Raw genomic sequence first — 14745 nt, 5'->3', positions numbered from 1 at the left:
AACTTCTCCATGCCTCAGTTTCTTTATCTGGAAAAAAAAAGGACAAAAATCGTACCTACCTGATAGGATTGTTTGAAGATTAAGTGAGTTAACACTTATGAAGCACTTACAAATGTTTAAATTATGTGATCAATACACAAATTCAGTGTAACAAGAACAGCCACCACAAGTCACTAAGAAAATGAGTTTCTTTACTTTTAGCTCCTCATTTATTGTGGCTGTGCTTTGTCAACAGCGGCACATAATGTTAGCAGATTTGAACTTTACCAGAAAGGTGTCGGATTTTATTTCAAATTCTGAATTCCCAAACATGGAATGATACACTCAGGGACCCCTTAGAGTCAGGAGCATGAGAGACATAACTAACTCTGGTCTGATATTTGTAAGAGGCTTTGACATCCAAGGAGCCGCTGAGAAACAGTCACTAGTATTCAGAAAAAGGGAGGCTAAGAAGTCACCCTTCTCAAAAAATAAACTGAATTGGAGTGCTGCCTGCATTTCATTCTACTGCCTCTGAAAGAGGTGTGTTATCTAAAGTGCTTCCATCCTGAATAACGATTGAGAAACTGCCTTTACTCTCCCGACTACTGACCCAGGTAGAAATCCGTGGGCTGATGTCTATCTGGAACTTACACACGTTAGAGTAACCCATCCTCCAGGAGCCCATTGTGAACAGGCAGCGACAGGGAGGGGCGGGAACGCTCCGGGTTAGCCGGGTTTCTAAGCACAGATCAGAGCCCCAATACTTTTTAAGCGCCTAGTTCTTCAGGTCATTTCGAAATCGGCTATCTTTGTTTACATTTTGAGCCTGGCTCGGCACCTGAAAGCATTACTACCTTCTAAAAGGAGAAGCATCCTGCATTCGTAGATAGTGCGGGGNGGGGGGGGGAGGGAGGGGCAAAGTTCATCCTCCCTGGTGTGGGAGGACGACTCTCCTGCAACACGTGCGGGCTGTGACAAAATCTTTGAAAAGCAGGGGCAGTCTAAGTGAGGTGGAGGTTTAGGGAAAGGCGAGGAGGTAGGTGTGGGGCAAGCAAGCAAAGTGCGGAAGCCGTACGGGGATTCTTCTAGAAAGTGGGGTGGGAAAAGGAGCTAGGAGGGCGTGTAGAGGGAAGGCATCTGTGTCAGAACGTGCGTGTGAGCGGATACAAAACCCGAGAGAGGCGTGAGCAGCTCTGTGTGTGCGAGCGGGAGCGAGGGGCGCCGGCTCGGGGTGTGTGCGCCTGGGTGAGTGACACTGAGGGGCGGGCTGGCAGGCCGGCGGGCGGGGGCAGCCTGTGAGGGGCGGGAGTGTCCCTGCGTGGAGCGGGCCGACCCGGAGTTGTGTCAGTGAAGGAATCCAGTCCGGGGGCCGAGCTGGCTGCGCCCTCCGCCGCAAGCGCCTGCAGCACGGGGCGAGCTCCGGACGGCGCGCGGCCCAGGCAGCGGCTCCCGCTCGGCCCGCCCTCCGCGCCGCAGGGGCCGCCGCCACCGCTGCGCCTCCCCCGGCGACCGCGCCCCCGGTCGCCGTCCCCCGGCCCGGGACAGAGCGGTCGGCGCTCCGCACAGAGGTAAGCCCGGGACTCCCGGCCGCGGCCGCCCGGGACCCCCTCCCCGCGCGGCGGGCCCGGGCCGGGATGCGGGGCTGAGGCGGACGCGGCGGGGCCTGGGCGGCCGGGACGGAGGCTCGGCCCGGGCCGCGCGTTCCGCAGCCAGGGCCGCCCAGCCCCCGCCGCCTCCCGGGGCGCTGGGTGTGGCCCCCGCTCGGCGCCGACGCGGGCTGGCGGCACGGACCGGACGCGGAGGTCACCGTCCTTCCTTTCTCAGGCCGGCGCGAGCGAAAGAGCGGGCGGGTGGGAGGAGGCGCCGGGTCGGGCGCGCATTTGCGCGCCTGGGGCGAGCGTGTGGCGGCGGCGCTCAGACGTGGACCCGCCCGCCCCGGATCTGAATCGGCCGCGGTCCCTCGCCTGCCCTCCCCGGTGCGAGCGCCCCCTTCCACTCGTGGAGCGGAGTGAGACCCACTGCCGCCCGCCGCCCTCGCTCGGAGCCGCGGAGCTGCCCGCTTCAGCCGGGACCAGCCCGCCCTCGACCGCGTCCCGGCGCCCGGCGGGAGCGGGATGCGGTGGCCGCCAGTAGCCGCGAAGTCGCCGCGATGGCAGGCGGGGTGATGTGGGTGGACGCCGGGCGACCGGACCGCGGGACGAAGCGGTCGCGCCGCCGCGTCTGGGCGGGTGGACCCGGAGTCCGCGGGAGGCGGCGGGGGCTCGGGACCAGGCGGCGGACTGAAGCCCAAGGCGGCGGTTGTTTGGGAGACGCGGAGAGCGTTCTTCGCGCCCTCAGCACCCTCGACTTTGCGTGTCTCGGAAGATCGGCCCTGCTCGCTCGCACTCTGTTCGGTCGTTAATACTTAACTGCAGACGTGGGAGGTGAAGGGCTGAGACTTCACCTGTATAGAGATGCGACCGAGGCTTCCCATCTTCGCGAGTGGAGGCTTCCCGTTCTTGGGGGGTTGGGGGGTTCTTGGGGGATGTTTGTGAACTTCGTGAGCTTTCAGTTCCCAGCAGTCCTGGTTTTAGTGGATGTCAAGGTTTTGGAGACCTGACACTGTAAAGATTCTGTACAGCGTTTTCCTTTGAGTGTATTACAGACTCTGTAGCTCGAGAACTAGTGAAAAACCTTGAACTTCAAACAGCCTCTTTCTTTACATGAAATGTTGTATGTGATATTTTCGCTTGCTTTTTTTTAAAAAATTAAATGTTAAAAACTTTTGCCAATCCTGTCAAAGAAAAAACGTCTCTGAAATTTTAGAACCTATGCAGAGGAAGAGGCTTATTCCAGTATTTGAAAGAGTATTGTCTTGTGACCTTTATGATATCGTTTTAGTTTGTCTTACAGGACCAATTCATTGCCACTCTGATTGATTTTGTTTTCTAGAGATTAAGCAGATGGGCAAGATGGCAGGGAAAAGAAGGGACAGGAAGTCAGAAATTGCTTCATTCTGAAAAAAAAATTCAAGTAACAAATCCAATTACTGTGAAAGATACTCTGAAAATAAAGACTAAGATTGCCTTCTGGATAAAGTATTTCATTGGCTTTATAAAACTATCACTTAACTAGAAAGCGGTGTGTTGTGTGCATGGGAGCAGTTTTATCAAGTAACTGTACTGCTTAAAAATATCTGTGTATGATAATATTTATTAGATCTTTAACTGGGGAAAATCAACTTTAGGAATCATTTTCTATTTGAACAAGGCAAATATTGCTGCAGTCTCTAGTGTTTTGGATTAAACTCAAGCTTTGTTAGAACCTATTTTATGGATGAAGAGAATGTAAAATATGTCAAATTCTGTATCTGTGTGGCTTTATTTTTAAAAAAGATTTTACTTGAGAGGAGAGAGAGAGCATGAGCAGGGGGGAGGGGCAGAGGGAGAGGGAGAAGCAGACTCCCCTCTGACCAGGGAGCCCCACAGGGCTGGATCTTAGGATCCTGGGATCATGACCTGAGCCTAAGGCAGACACTTAACCAACTGAGCCACCTAGGGGCCCCTCTTTGTGGCTTTAAATACACACACACACACACACACGCACACGCACATGCACACACACAGAAACTAGCCACAAAGATAATTTGCATAAAAATACAAATCACTTGAATGCAGGGAATATTTAAGAGGATAGTAAAAACAACATCTGGGAAAGGAGTAGATTGCCAATTTTCTTTCTCTCTTTAATCCCTGCCTCTGAAAATATTACATTATTTCCGAGGAATCAACTTAGTTTAACGTACTACTTTAGACAGGCAAGATGATAAACTCCTTTTGTATTTATGTTGTTTTAGGGAGCTCTCTAATGAAAATCTTAAATTGATTGTTTCTGTGCTCCCACTGATTTTCAAGTGACCATTGTGGGGATGGGTATCTATGGGCTCATGAAGCTGTTCTGCCTCTTCATAATGATCAGGGAAAGAAAATGCTTAGGCCACACCATTGTAGTCTTTGAAGTGCTGCCAGTCGGAAGCATCTCATAGATCAATTTTGCTGTGCAGATGGAAATACTTGCCATAAGAAGTTAAGCTTTAGAGATGTCTCATTTTTGTTTCTAACTTCTGTCAGTTTCTCAGTCTGTGATCATAGAATTGTACTGCCATTAACAATGACTATTCATTTGTGGCTTATGTGTGAAAGGCGCCTTGGTGGTCTTTCTTCTATTATCTTTACACAGTTTTAATCAGCGTCTCGTGGTGTGAGCCAGGAGAAGAACTTTTGGTTACAGTTTTGATGAAATGGAAGAAGTTGAGGTTGCTTATAGTAAGATCCAAGCTGCCGCCACCTGTCTGGCCATATGATGAAAGGGGAGTGGGTTTTGCATGCAATAGATAGATCTTGCCTACTCACTGCCCTGTCATCTTCTGTAGACCCTTTCTTGACTCTGATAATGGAATCACATGGCTGTTAGAATTTTTGTACACAGAATTGTCGCTTTTATCAGCATGGCACAGAACATGAGGGCAGATACATAATATGGAAAGATTTAAGCGATGGAGTCTGTTTATTGGTTTCTGAATGATTGTGCATCATTCAACTAATCAATTCATTCCATCACTGTTCTGCCTTTGAGTATAATCACACAATTAGAATACGATGTTCATGATACAAACAGTTAAAAACCCAGTACACATAATTATAGAAGAAAAACAAACCTTTCTTTTTTCTTTCCTTTTTTGAAGTAGTCTGCTATGAAGGTGTTATTTCCTTGACACATCAAAATGGCTAATCTGGAGTTGTGATGCTTGTTATGTAAATAGGCCATATGTTGAATTTCTACAGAAGTTTATTTTTTCAGTGTTATGGTAATGGATAGGATCCCCTAAGTACCATAACTAAGAAACATAGTCTATGATGATGTATTTCTCCCTACTATTTATATCATACCTATTATTTTTGTTTAATAGCTAGTATTTTTATTTTCTAATAAAATATTCTTAAATGTGATGGTGTTTTCTTTTCTTACAGCATATACATTTTTTCTCCGGTCCTAAAACTCTGTTCCCATTTATGCACCTGTTTAATGGACTTTTCATGGTGGGTGTCCTGCTGTCAGACTAAAGGCTGCATGCCTGCTAACAAACTTTTCATATTCTCTGCTAACCCTGTTCCTTTCACAATGAAAAGATTTTCCTTTTCTTGATACTCAGAGTTCTCTTCAATCACCCAGACTTGAGACCCAGGAACCATCCCTGACTCCTCTCTCTTTCATTCCCTCAGTAAAACTGTGCATCAAGTCCTGTTAACTTTTCCTTTGTAGTAGTTTCTCTGAGCCAGTCTGCGCCTCTTCTCTGAATTCCTCATTCTCCCTGACATCTCAGGTCCTTGGCCATCACTGTTCTAGGATGACTAGAGCCAGCTGCATCTTGGTCTCTTAAGTAATGAGATGTCCCCACTCTGCATGCTTCCACCACATCAGCGGTTCTAAACTCTTCTTCTTAGAACTCCTGTCCAAGGACTGTCTTGCGGGAAGCCTGTGTTGACCTCGGGTTTATCTGATTCTAAAGCCAGTGCTCTTTCTACTAGTTCAAATACTTTCCATGCCCCACCACTTCGGTCTCACCTCTCAACCAGGTTTTAATATACTTCACAGTCTTACCCAAATTTGACCTACTGACTTTATTTTCTACTTCTTTGCAGCGTGAACCTTCTCTTCCTGGTAATTGGATCTCACTGCCCTTCTAGATGACTTTGTACCCTTTTGTTCATGCTCTGCCTTTTAGAAAGACTTCTAACAACCATCTCCAGGTTAAAGTCAGCCTGATCATGTTACTTGCTGGTTTCTTCTTCTGTCCTTTTGTTACCACCATCCGTTTAGATCATCAGATACTCTCCTGTGCTACTGTGTGCTTCATTCTTTCTTTTCCAACTAGACTGCAAGTTCCTTGAGGGCACTGATGGACCTTGCATGCTGTCCTTGAACCATCTACAGGGCTTTGGCATAGCAAGCTCTTGATAAGTATACCGGTGGAATCAATAAGCTATAAGGGTGAATTTTTTTCTAAATGATGGGCTTTGACATTGCCTGTGTCCTGCTCATCATTATGTCCCCAGGGCCTAGCTTGCAGCTTGACGCCTAGTCATGACCTCAATAAATATTTGTTAACATAGAAATTAATGTTGACATTGGATAAAAGGGACAGGCATTTGAAGGAGACATCTGTCAAGGAGTTTTTTCCCATTTTTCTTCCGTGGTTCTAATCAGCCTTCCCATTCATCAGCTGTGAGATTCTGAGGCCTCGGCATTTTCCGGAGTGGAGATAATGATGGAGGCTGGCAGTTGTGAGTTGGAATTAAGGAGGCTGTCGTTATTTTAAGGTGGAGTGATGGGTCCCAGTAGTGAGCAAAAATAAAAGCATTCGGGCTTTATGCCAGTATTTTATACCTAAAACAATCAGGCTGGAGTCCTCAGTTAAATACAAGTTCAGCTAATCAGCTATAAAATCCCAGACTATATTGCAGGGGATGCCCAGCCTTTTCATTTTAAAACTTCCTTGCAAATTAAAAAAAAAAAAAAAAAAAAAAATCTGGTGATCCATCCAGGGATGAAAGGTAAGGTAAGGGAGAGTTGCCACACCCCTCATATGGTATTCAGGACAAAATGCAAATCTTTAAACTTGCAATTAGACTCACTTTATACGAGACACTATTTTTGCCAGGAAGGAGTTTATAGTCTTAAGAGGAGAAATGACACGTGTATCCTGGAAACGAAGGTCCAAGAGAGCTCAGAAGGGAAGATTTCCTTTTGCTGGGAGGTGGTGGGGAATCTTTCTAAAGTGACAGTTGTCTGAGCTGTTTATTGAAAAAGATTTCAGTAGCTGTCATTGGGAATACAGGGCCAAGGGGATGGTGGCGGGGTGAGGCGGTAGTGCGGGGCAGGCATTCTAGAGTTGCGACTGGAACATCAGTACTCTGTGACACTGCCCCCGCTCCTCAGCTGAAACCCCGCCAGAGCTCTCCTGGGCCTTGGTGGGCTGCAGTGTTCAATAATGAAACGTAAAGGATATACAGATCCCTGCAATAATTACTTTTGGTGCCAAGTGCTGAACTGACCATGACATAAAGCACAAAATAAATCTTGGAAGCAGTATAACCAGTGCTTTCCTGGGTAGCATCCAGCTTGCTCAGAATGCTCAAAAAGGTCTCCTGCATTATGGAAACATGGCTGAAGTTTCAAACTTTAATGGTACTATACATAGGGAGAGGTCTGGCTCCGAGGAGCCAGCCATCTGTGAGACACTGCCCAGTCCACCCAGGAGAGCTTAATAAATAAGCAAACATATTGTTCTCTAGAACCCTAGTTCTGATTCTGTAGAACTACCCCCATGAACTGTAAAACTAGGGCAGATGGGCACAAGTTTCAGGGAGACGGATTTGGGGTCAGTGTAAGAAAGGTGGTCCTGTTATGGACTGTGCTATTTGATGAGGTGGCTAAGCCCCCCATGACAAAATGTATTTGAGTGCAGGCTGTAACAGGCAGTGTCTCATTTAAATACATGCCTTATCTTCTTTTTTCCTCCAAACAGGACTCTGAAGTAGGTACCCTTATTACCCCCGTGTTACTGAAGAGCAGTACTGAAGCCTAGAAAGGTTGAGCAGCAAGCTAGGTGTAGAGCGGATGTCAGGCATTTGAGGGCTGCGACTGAATATATACTGTGCTGAAGAAAGGACACAAACATCGGATGGCCATTAGGATTTTTAATATATTTTTTAAAGATTTATTTATTCATTTTAGAGAAAGAGAATGTGTGTGTGAGCAAGCGAGAGGGGAGAAAGGAGAAGGGGGAGGAAGAGATTCCTCAAGCAGACTCTGACCGCAGAGCCCAGTGAGGGGCTGGAGGAGGGCCTCGAGCTCAGGGCCCATGAGGTCATGACCTGAGGTGAAATCAAGAGTCTGCTGCTTAACCAGCTGAGCCACCCAGGCGCCTCTGCCATTAGGATGTTTAGGAATCTTCCTATCACTAGGATTGGTGATTTAATTCTCCTTAGGCATCAAGATGCTGATTGTTGCAAAGCACAAATTCATGAGCAGCGCACCCGATTCTAAAAATGCAGAACAAAGTGAATATAACTATCAGCATCGTAATAGGTATCACTTACTGATCATCTCATTTAAACCTCACTTAATCTTGCAAGGTGGGGATTATGTATCCTTTTAAGAGAGAGACATAGAAGTCAGGGAAGTTACATAACTTGATTGAATCTTCAGGGCTGATAAGTGCCAGAGGAGTCTGTTTGGTGTCTGGTTCCCCCAAGCCCTGGCTTTTTTCTTATCCCTGCTCTGCCAGGTAATTCGTGGTGATACTGGAATATTTACCTGTCAGCACAGACGCTGACTAACCAGAGAGGCCACAAGCTATAAAGAACCACTGTGGCACTCCGGAGTAACCAAGGTGATTTCAGTAAAGCCCAAAGGTATGGGAAAGGCTTGGTAATATACCAAGACCACAGATCTGGGGCTCCAGGAAACTAGTAACTTCTGTGTTCAGCATTATCTGATTTTATACATGATACGTAGTACTAGTTTAAAAAAGCCTTCCTATATAATTATATTTCATTTCTATTTCTAAGTAAGGAAAAATAGTGACACAATGATAATGTTATATGTTCCTTATAAATGGTAGGTTCTTCCTCCTCACACCTTTTCTTCCCTTTACTGTCTTTAGTCTGAGGCTAGTCTTTCTGGACACCATCCCCTCTTGCTTCCTCAGGGACCTTGCTCTATTATCTCTTTTCTTTAGGGTCTCAACCAACCTTTTCTCTCAGTGCATTAACGTGCATAAGTCTCGTGTTTTATAAAAACAGAACAAGACGAACAAAATCTCCCTGGCCCCTTCCCTCTTGGTCTGGTTGTGTTCTATCCCATTCCTGGTGTTAGAGGAACAGGTTCTTACATAGCACCTGCACCTCCCCTTCTCCCCTTTCTCTCCAGCTCCCCGCAGTCCTGTCCTCTCATGAGGGCCACCTCTGACCTTCAAACCAGTAGGTCCATTGTCCAGGATTCTCTTCTAGTTTTTACCTGTGTGCCTTAGTGATCCCTCTCTGCTCCTTGAAACTTGGCCTGCCTGTTTTCTGAGTCATTTCTCTCTCGCGATTTCCCCCTTAGAGCATATTCCTAATGTATTTTCTCTCTCAATCAATGAAACCCACTTCACCAATTTTTAAATCTGGGATTTTAAAAAAGCAACAGATTCCTGTCTCTTCCTCAACCCCTGCATTTCATTGATCACCAACCCCTGTAGAAACCATCTTTCTCAAACTCTTTGAAATCTGCCCTCACCTGTCTAGAAGGCCCTCATCCCTTCTCTTGAGGATTACTGCAGTGGTCTCATAAGGTCTCTCTGCCTTCTGCCTGGCGTGCCTCCAGTCCGTTCCCCACACTGCTGCCTTTCTAAAAGGCAGATTTGATCACGACTCTCTGCTGCTTAAAATCCTTGAGCAGAGTCACTGCTTCTCCAGGATAAAATCTAAGCTCCCTAGCATGGCACAAAAGCTCCTTTGTGATCTCGGCTCTCCCTTCGTGTGTGTATCAAAGTCTTCTCTAATGATCCTGGTCCCTGCCCCTGCCCATAGCAAAAGTTTGAACTGTGGTGTATTTTACTCTCACATCACCTCTCAATCGGGACTAGCCATAGTTCAAGTGCTCGAGAGCCACATGCAGCTAGTGGCTGCAGTGCTAGATAGCATAGTCCTAGAATCTCTTCTCTGTTCCCATCTTTCCTCTCATTTCTTTCCTGTAACAACTCATTTCCTCTAGTAGGGAATTCTACAATGTAGAATATTTCATTAACAAATTTAAATGTTGATTATATATTGAAACAGTAATATTTTGGATATGGCAGTTTAAATAAAACATATTAGAATTAACTTCACGTATTTATTTTTACTGTTTTGTTGTTGTTGTTGTTGTTGTTGTTGTTGTTTTACCATGGCTACTAGAAAAATTTAAATTGCCTTGTGGCTTGCATTATAGTTCTATTGGACAGCATCATTATAGAACATCTTTTCGTTCCCATGAGATGCATCCTATATGAGCCAAGCCCATGAGCTTGTTGAATGATTAAGTCAGCCCTACGGGTATAAAGAAGCAGCAACTGCTCCATTCTTAAATCTAGAGATACAAAGTGCTTTAGATAAGATTCAGAATCAAAGAGACAGATTGTGAAAGCTACAGCCAGGAGTCATGCATACAATGTGCACAGTGCTGAAATCAGCATTAAAGCACATCTGTCTCCCTTGGCTACCCAGTCCCGGTCAAGAGTGGAAAGCAGGGATACTTGTGTGCTAGAGGGAAGATTTGAGATAAACAGTAGGAGCAAGGGAAGGGCTAGTAGAGTCACATTCCCGAGAAGCCACCAACTTGTGTGGCACCTAGAGCCTTGTCCAGGTCTCTGAGATGCCCCATCCTGCCATTGAACCTTCCTGGTGGTCTAAGGCCCAGCTCCCCCACTGTCTAGCTCTAGGATTCTGAACAAACTAATGAACCAATGGGTCTTGAGCCTTAACAGTATGTATGGCACAGAGCCATCATGCATCAAACAACTGCTGCTGGAGCGCTTAAGATACCAAGGGCAGCAATCTGTGGATCATTTGGCCCAAAGGCTTGGAGGAAGGGCACATGGACTGTCAGAAAGACCCAGAAGATATTATGTTGTGTCCTAGGAGATATGCAGAGCTTTATGTTTTCACAGTAGAAAAGCCGACCAGTGGTGGGAAACCAGAGCTTATCGGGTTGGAGCAGGAGGGAGAAACCTGGAGGTACGGGCAAGAAACCATGACTATCATGAGAAAAATTTAGCAGGATCAGATTCCAGCGAAGTCTGATAGGCAGAGTGACTCAGCGCCTTCTCTCCTGATCGTTTGCAGATTGTATTCTGTCGAGCCCCTTCGGTTCAGGGAAGAATCCCCCTGAGCAGTTGTTTTTACTTGTGTCTACATGTTAGGCGTGTGTCTAAGATTCTCATAAGGAGAGAGTTTCATGTGCTAAAAATAAAAAAGTCATATATCTACAGAAAATGGCCTGAGAAAATGGCGACCAAGTCGGTGTGTTTGTTGCTGTCCCATTTGCAGGATCTGGGACCAGCCTTTGCAGGAGGGTTCCAGCTCCCTTGCATACATTCTTTAGGGACTCTCCGTGGGATTGGCCATGCAGTTTGCCTTGCCAGGCAATTTACCTAGGAAGCCGTAACTCAGCCTCATTCTTGGGTAACCACATTTTCACTTGTGCCCTAGGTTTCACTTTGTCTCCCTCCTTCCCAAGTCCCTGCTTTGTGTTTTTGTGTAGGAAACGCAGATTGCCTTAGGTAAGGGTCCCATCAGGTATCTTCCTGCCTTCTTAGGACAGTAGTCTTGCTCCTGAGCTACAAGCCCTAGGGTTAAGTCCCTGCTATTCCCTTCCAGGCTTCTTCAATACCGACACCTGCCAGCAGTGGGCAGGAAACTCAGTGAGTTGACAGCTTGCCGGGATACTGGCTGTTACCTGGTTCTAGATCCCTGACACCAAACACTGCTTAATAATTAGCTGCCCCACTGGTCTCTGGGTCCCATTTGTACCCTATGTGCAACTTGGGAAGACACAGGGAAGGCAAAGATAGGGCTGCTTTTCCTAAATTACGATACATCCACTTCTTTGTCTCCAGTGGGAAGGCTGGTCTCATGTGTAGATGAGAAAGGTAGCAGCCTTCATGATGTGATTTCAGAATCCATACTACTCCAAAGGGCATTTCAAATATCAACAGCTTCGCTTTCCTGCTCTCTAATACGTGAAAGCCTACATCATACAAACTCTGTTTCCTTTCTTAAGATCAATAGGGTTTATCAGAAAAAAAGAGGACAAATTTGGTGCTTGAAAGACTTGGTTTTGATTTATGTAATTGGCTGTCTGTATTATTTAAGTTATTTAATCTTCCTGAATCTCAGTTTTCTTATATATGAAGTGAAATCAATGATACCTACGTGTTTTGCTGTGACTAAATAAAATGAGATATCAAGTGTCCAGCAGCAGGGGCTAAAATGTAAAGGCTAGGGAAGTGGTAACTTAAACGCGCTGGACACATGCTCCTTCGGTTGAATACTTTGATGGACCCTTCCCTGAGACTGATAAGGAAGAAAATAAGCAATATGGGTCAACGGGCCCAGGTTTCACCCATCCAGGGGTGAAAAAGGACCATCAGGACTTTGCCTTCACGTTCGCTCAAGGCCAGTCCTCCCTAATGGTTTGCATTTGTGAAAGTATTCATCTGGGATTATGAGTACAGAATGAAGGCATGGAAAAAGGGCATGTTCACATCCTCTGCCAGGATAATATAAGAATAAACAAAGCAAGTTTTTGAATCTGAATAGCCAGGTGCATTGCCATCAAAATAAACTTTTATTTCTATTCTTTGCTGATAAGTTACAAATAGAGGAAGTCACTAAAATACCCTGAAAAGGAAGATTCATAGACAATTTAGACACCAGGGACAGATTTCACACTTATTTTGTTGGAGCCGTTCTTTCCTTAACTGTGGGTGTTTGGAAAGTTCTTTTGTTGTAGTCTTTGTTGCTTACAAGACGGGGGAAAAGCTTTAGTGTACTAAGGAAAGAATGGTTTTGATTGGAGGCAATATTGTTCTCAGTGTGGGCTGACTTTCATATATTATAGTGATTGCTAATACATAACTGAGAAAACCCATTTATTGAAGTGCCATAAAGAACAGTGAGATAGTCTGATCTGACATACTGCCACTTGATCGATGAGTGTTTATTATAGGAATGTGGGCCGTCTTATAATTTTTAGGAGAAAAGTGGAAGATGTTATGCTGGCTATTGTGACTGCTAATGTCCTGATCTAGAAAGTCTTTGTCCCTTCTGTTTACTTCCCCTGTGAAGTCTGATTCAGGGCATGCACGGGGCTCCCACTGACTTCCTTGGCTCTTGATGCAGTTGACCACCCCACTGTAATACCATAGCATCAGTATAGTGTCATGTAAAAATAGTGAATACTCAAGGAGAAAATGCAAATCAACTGCCTCAAAAATTAAAAATAAAAGCATTAAAAATATTATTGAGTGCTGGTTTGTGACATTGAATATATAAACCCATTTATTGTTTTGATAGTCCCAGAGCAAGAACTGTTTCAGCTGCAATGGAAGATATCAACTAAGGTTGCCATGACAACATTAATTTATAATTTCCAAACTTTGGTAGAATTTCACCTTCTGGACTCTTCCAGATTGCATTTAAATTTATAGTTATTTCTCATTTATCAAGGCAGGCATATTTAGATGTTGCTTACATAAATGCCCTAGGACTGTCTTCATGAAAGTTACTAATGTGAAATTAAAAGCATAGAATGTGTGTTGGAAAGGGATAGGGGGTGCTATGGTTTTTTCACGTTCCCCCCAAATGCAGGATTCCCGTCCATAGTATCCCAGTCAGCCAGCTGCCACTCGAACCCTGCCAGAAATGAGGACTTAACGATTTTGCTATGCTGAGGAGTTCTGCTGACAGTCATCCGCAATGCTTCTAAAGTGCCTTTAGATTTGGATCTTGTCTCATGTGTGGTTGGACCAGTACACACTATGAAGCACAGGCAGACGAAAATGCTGAAATCTGCCTCCGTTTATTCTTTGGGGTGCCCCAGAGTACCACCTTCTTGTGGTAGCTCTTCAAATATTTGACCACAGCTGTTGGACCTTCTGTTTTCAGGCAGATGTGGTCCTAGCTCTTTCAGCTGAGATTTCCATCCTGTTAACATCCTGTAGTCACCACTGCTCTGCCCATGCTGTTTTAAATGCGAGGATCTTGAACTCAACACCCTCCTCCTGAGTTCTCTAAGCAGTAGGAAACAAACTCCTTTAGGGCACCCTTTTATTAATCTAATCAAATATTCTGTTGGCCTCCATTTTAAATCTAGGGCAGCACATTGTTGGTTTATCTCCAAAGTCAAATAAAATTTCCAAGTCTTTTTTTAAACAACTACTACAAAGCCATGTCTCCCTTACTCTGTACTTGAGCAGTTAATTGTGTGACCCTGTGTAGATGATTTTACATTTATCCTTGTTACATATTGTCTCTTTTTGTCAAATCATTTTTCTTCTCTAACAAGACATTTTTGAATTCTAATTTTTTTAAATTCAATTTATTAGTGGTACTTCTTTCACTTATTAATTACACATTTGAGAATTGTACTTTCTCTCTTATTGATCAAATGTTGACCAGGACAGCCCTGTGACTTTCTACAAGAGACTTGGTTGGCATCAATATGTGAATTTTGTTAGTTTTTTGTTTGTTTGTTTGTTTGTTTTTTAACTAGTTTGATCATCTTTCACTTGTGTTTCCTTTCTTCTCCCCAGGCTAAGAGGATAGAGTCAGGAAATATTTAGTCAAATGCCTCAGTAATGCTACCATTGTTGATCCACTTATTGCCAATCATAGAACCTCCATTATGAAGTGAAACAATTTGGCATCGCTTTTAGATGGTATTAATCAGTTTTTCTTTTGAAAAATTTACTAAAATCATATATTAAGTAACCTTATTTTTAGTTTAATTTAAAAATAACAATTTTGTAAAAATTGTTTAAATTGTATAATTTAATAAAAAAATAAAAAATAAAAATAAATAAATAAAATTTAAAAGTTGTATAAATTCATCCCTCATTTATAATTTCAGCTCATATGAACTTGTTTGCTTCAAAGGAATTGCTGTTTTGTACATCATTCGGTTCTCTTTATAGAATCA

The 14745-nt window shown here is 44.6% G+C and overlaps 1 protein-coding gene across 4 annotated transcripts in view; it reads left to right on the top strand.

Annotated features, from left to right (window-relative positions):
• The first annotated feature begins 924 nt into the window (after positions 1-924).
• SPATS2L (spermatogenesis associated serine rich 2 like) overlaps positions 925-14745 on the top strand; it is a 160325-nt gene continuing 146504 nt past the window's right edge. The window contains exon 1 of one of the 4 annotated variants that reach the window (XM_040642255.1): positions 925-1018. The gene's annotated coding sequence lies outside the window, so the exon portion shown is untranslated. The other 3 variants (XM_008687323.2, XM_040642267.1, XM_040642269.1) reach the window with 3 other exon arrangements.

This window comes from Ursus maritimus, unplaced genomic scaffold (assembly GCF_017311325.1).
Source record: "Ursus maritimus isolate PB19 unplaced genomic scaffold, ASM1731132v1 scaffold_1, whole genome shotgun sequence".
NCBI lineage: Eukaryota > Metazoa > Chordata > Mammalia > Carnivora > Ursidae > Ursus > Ursus maritimus.
This window is presented reverse-complemented; position numbering and strand designations above follow the sequence as displayed.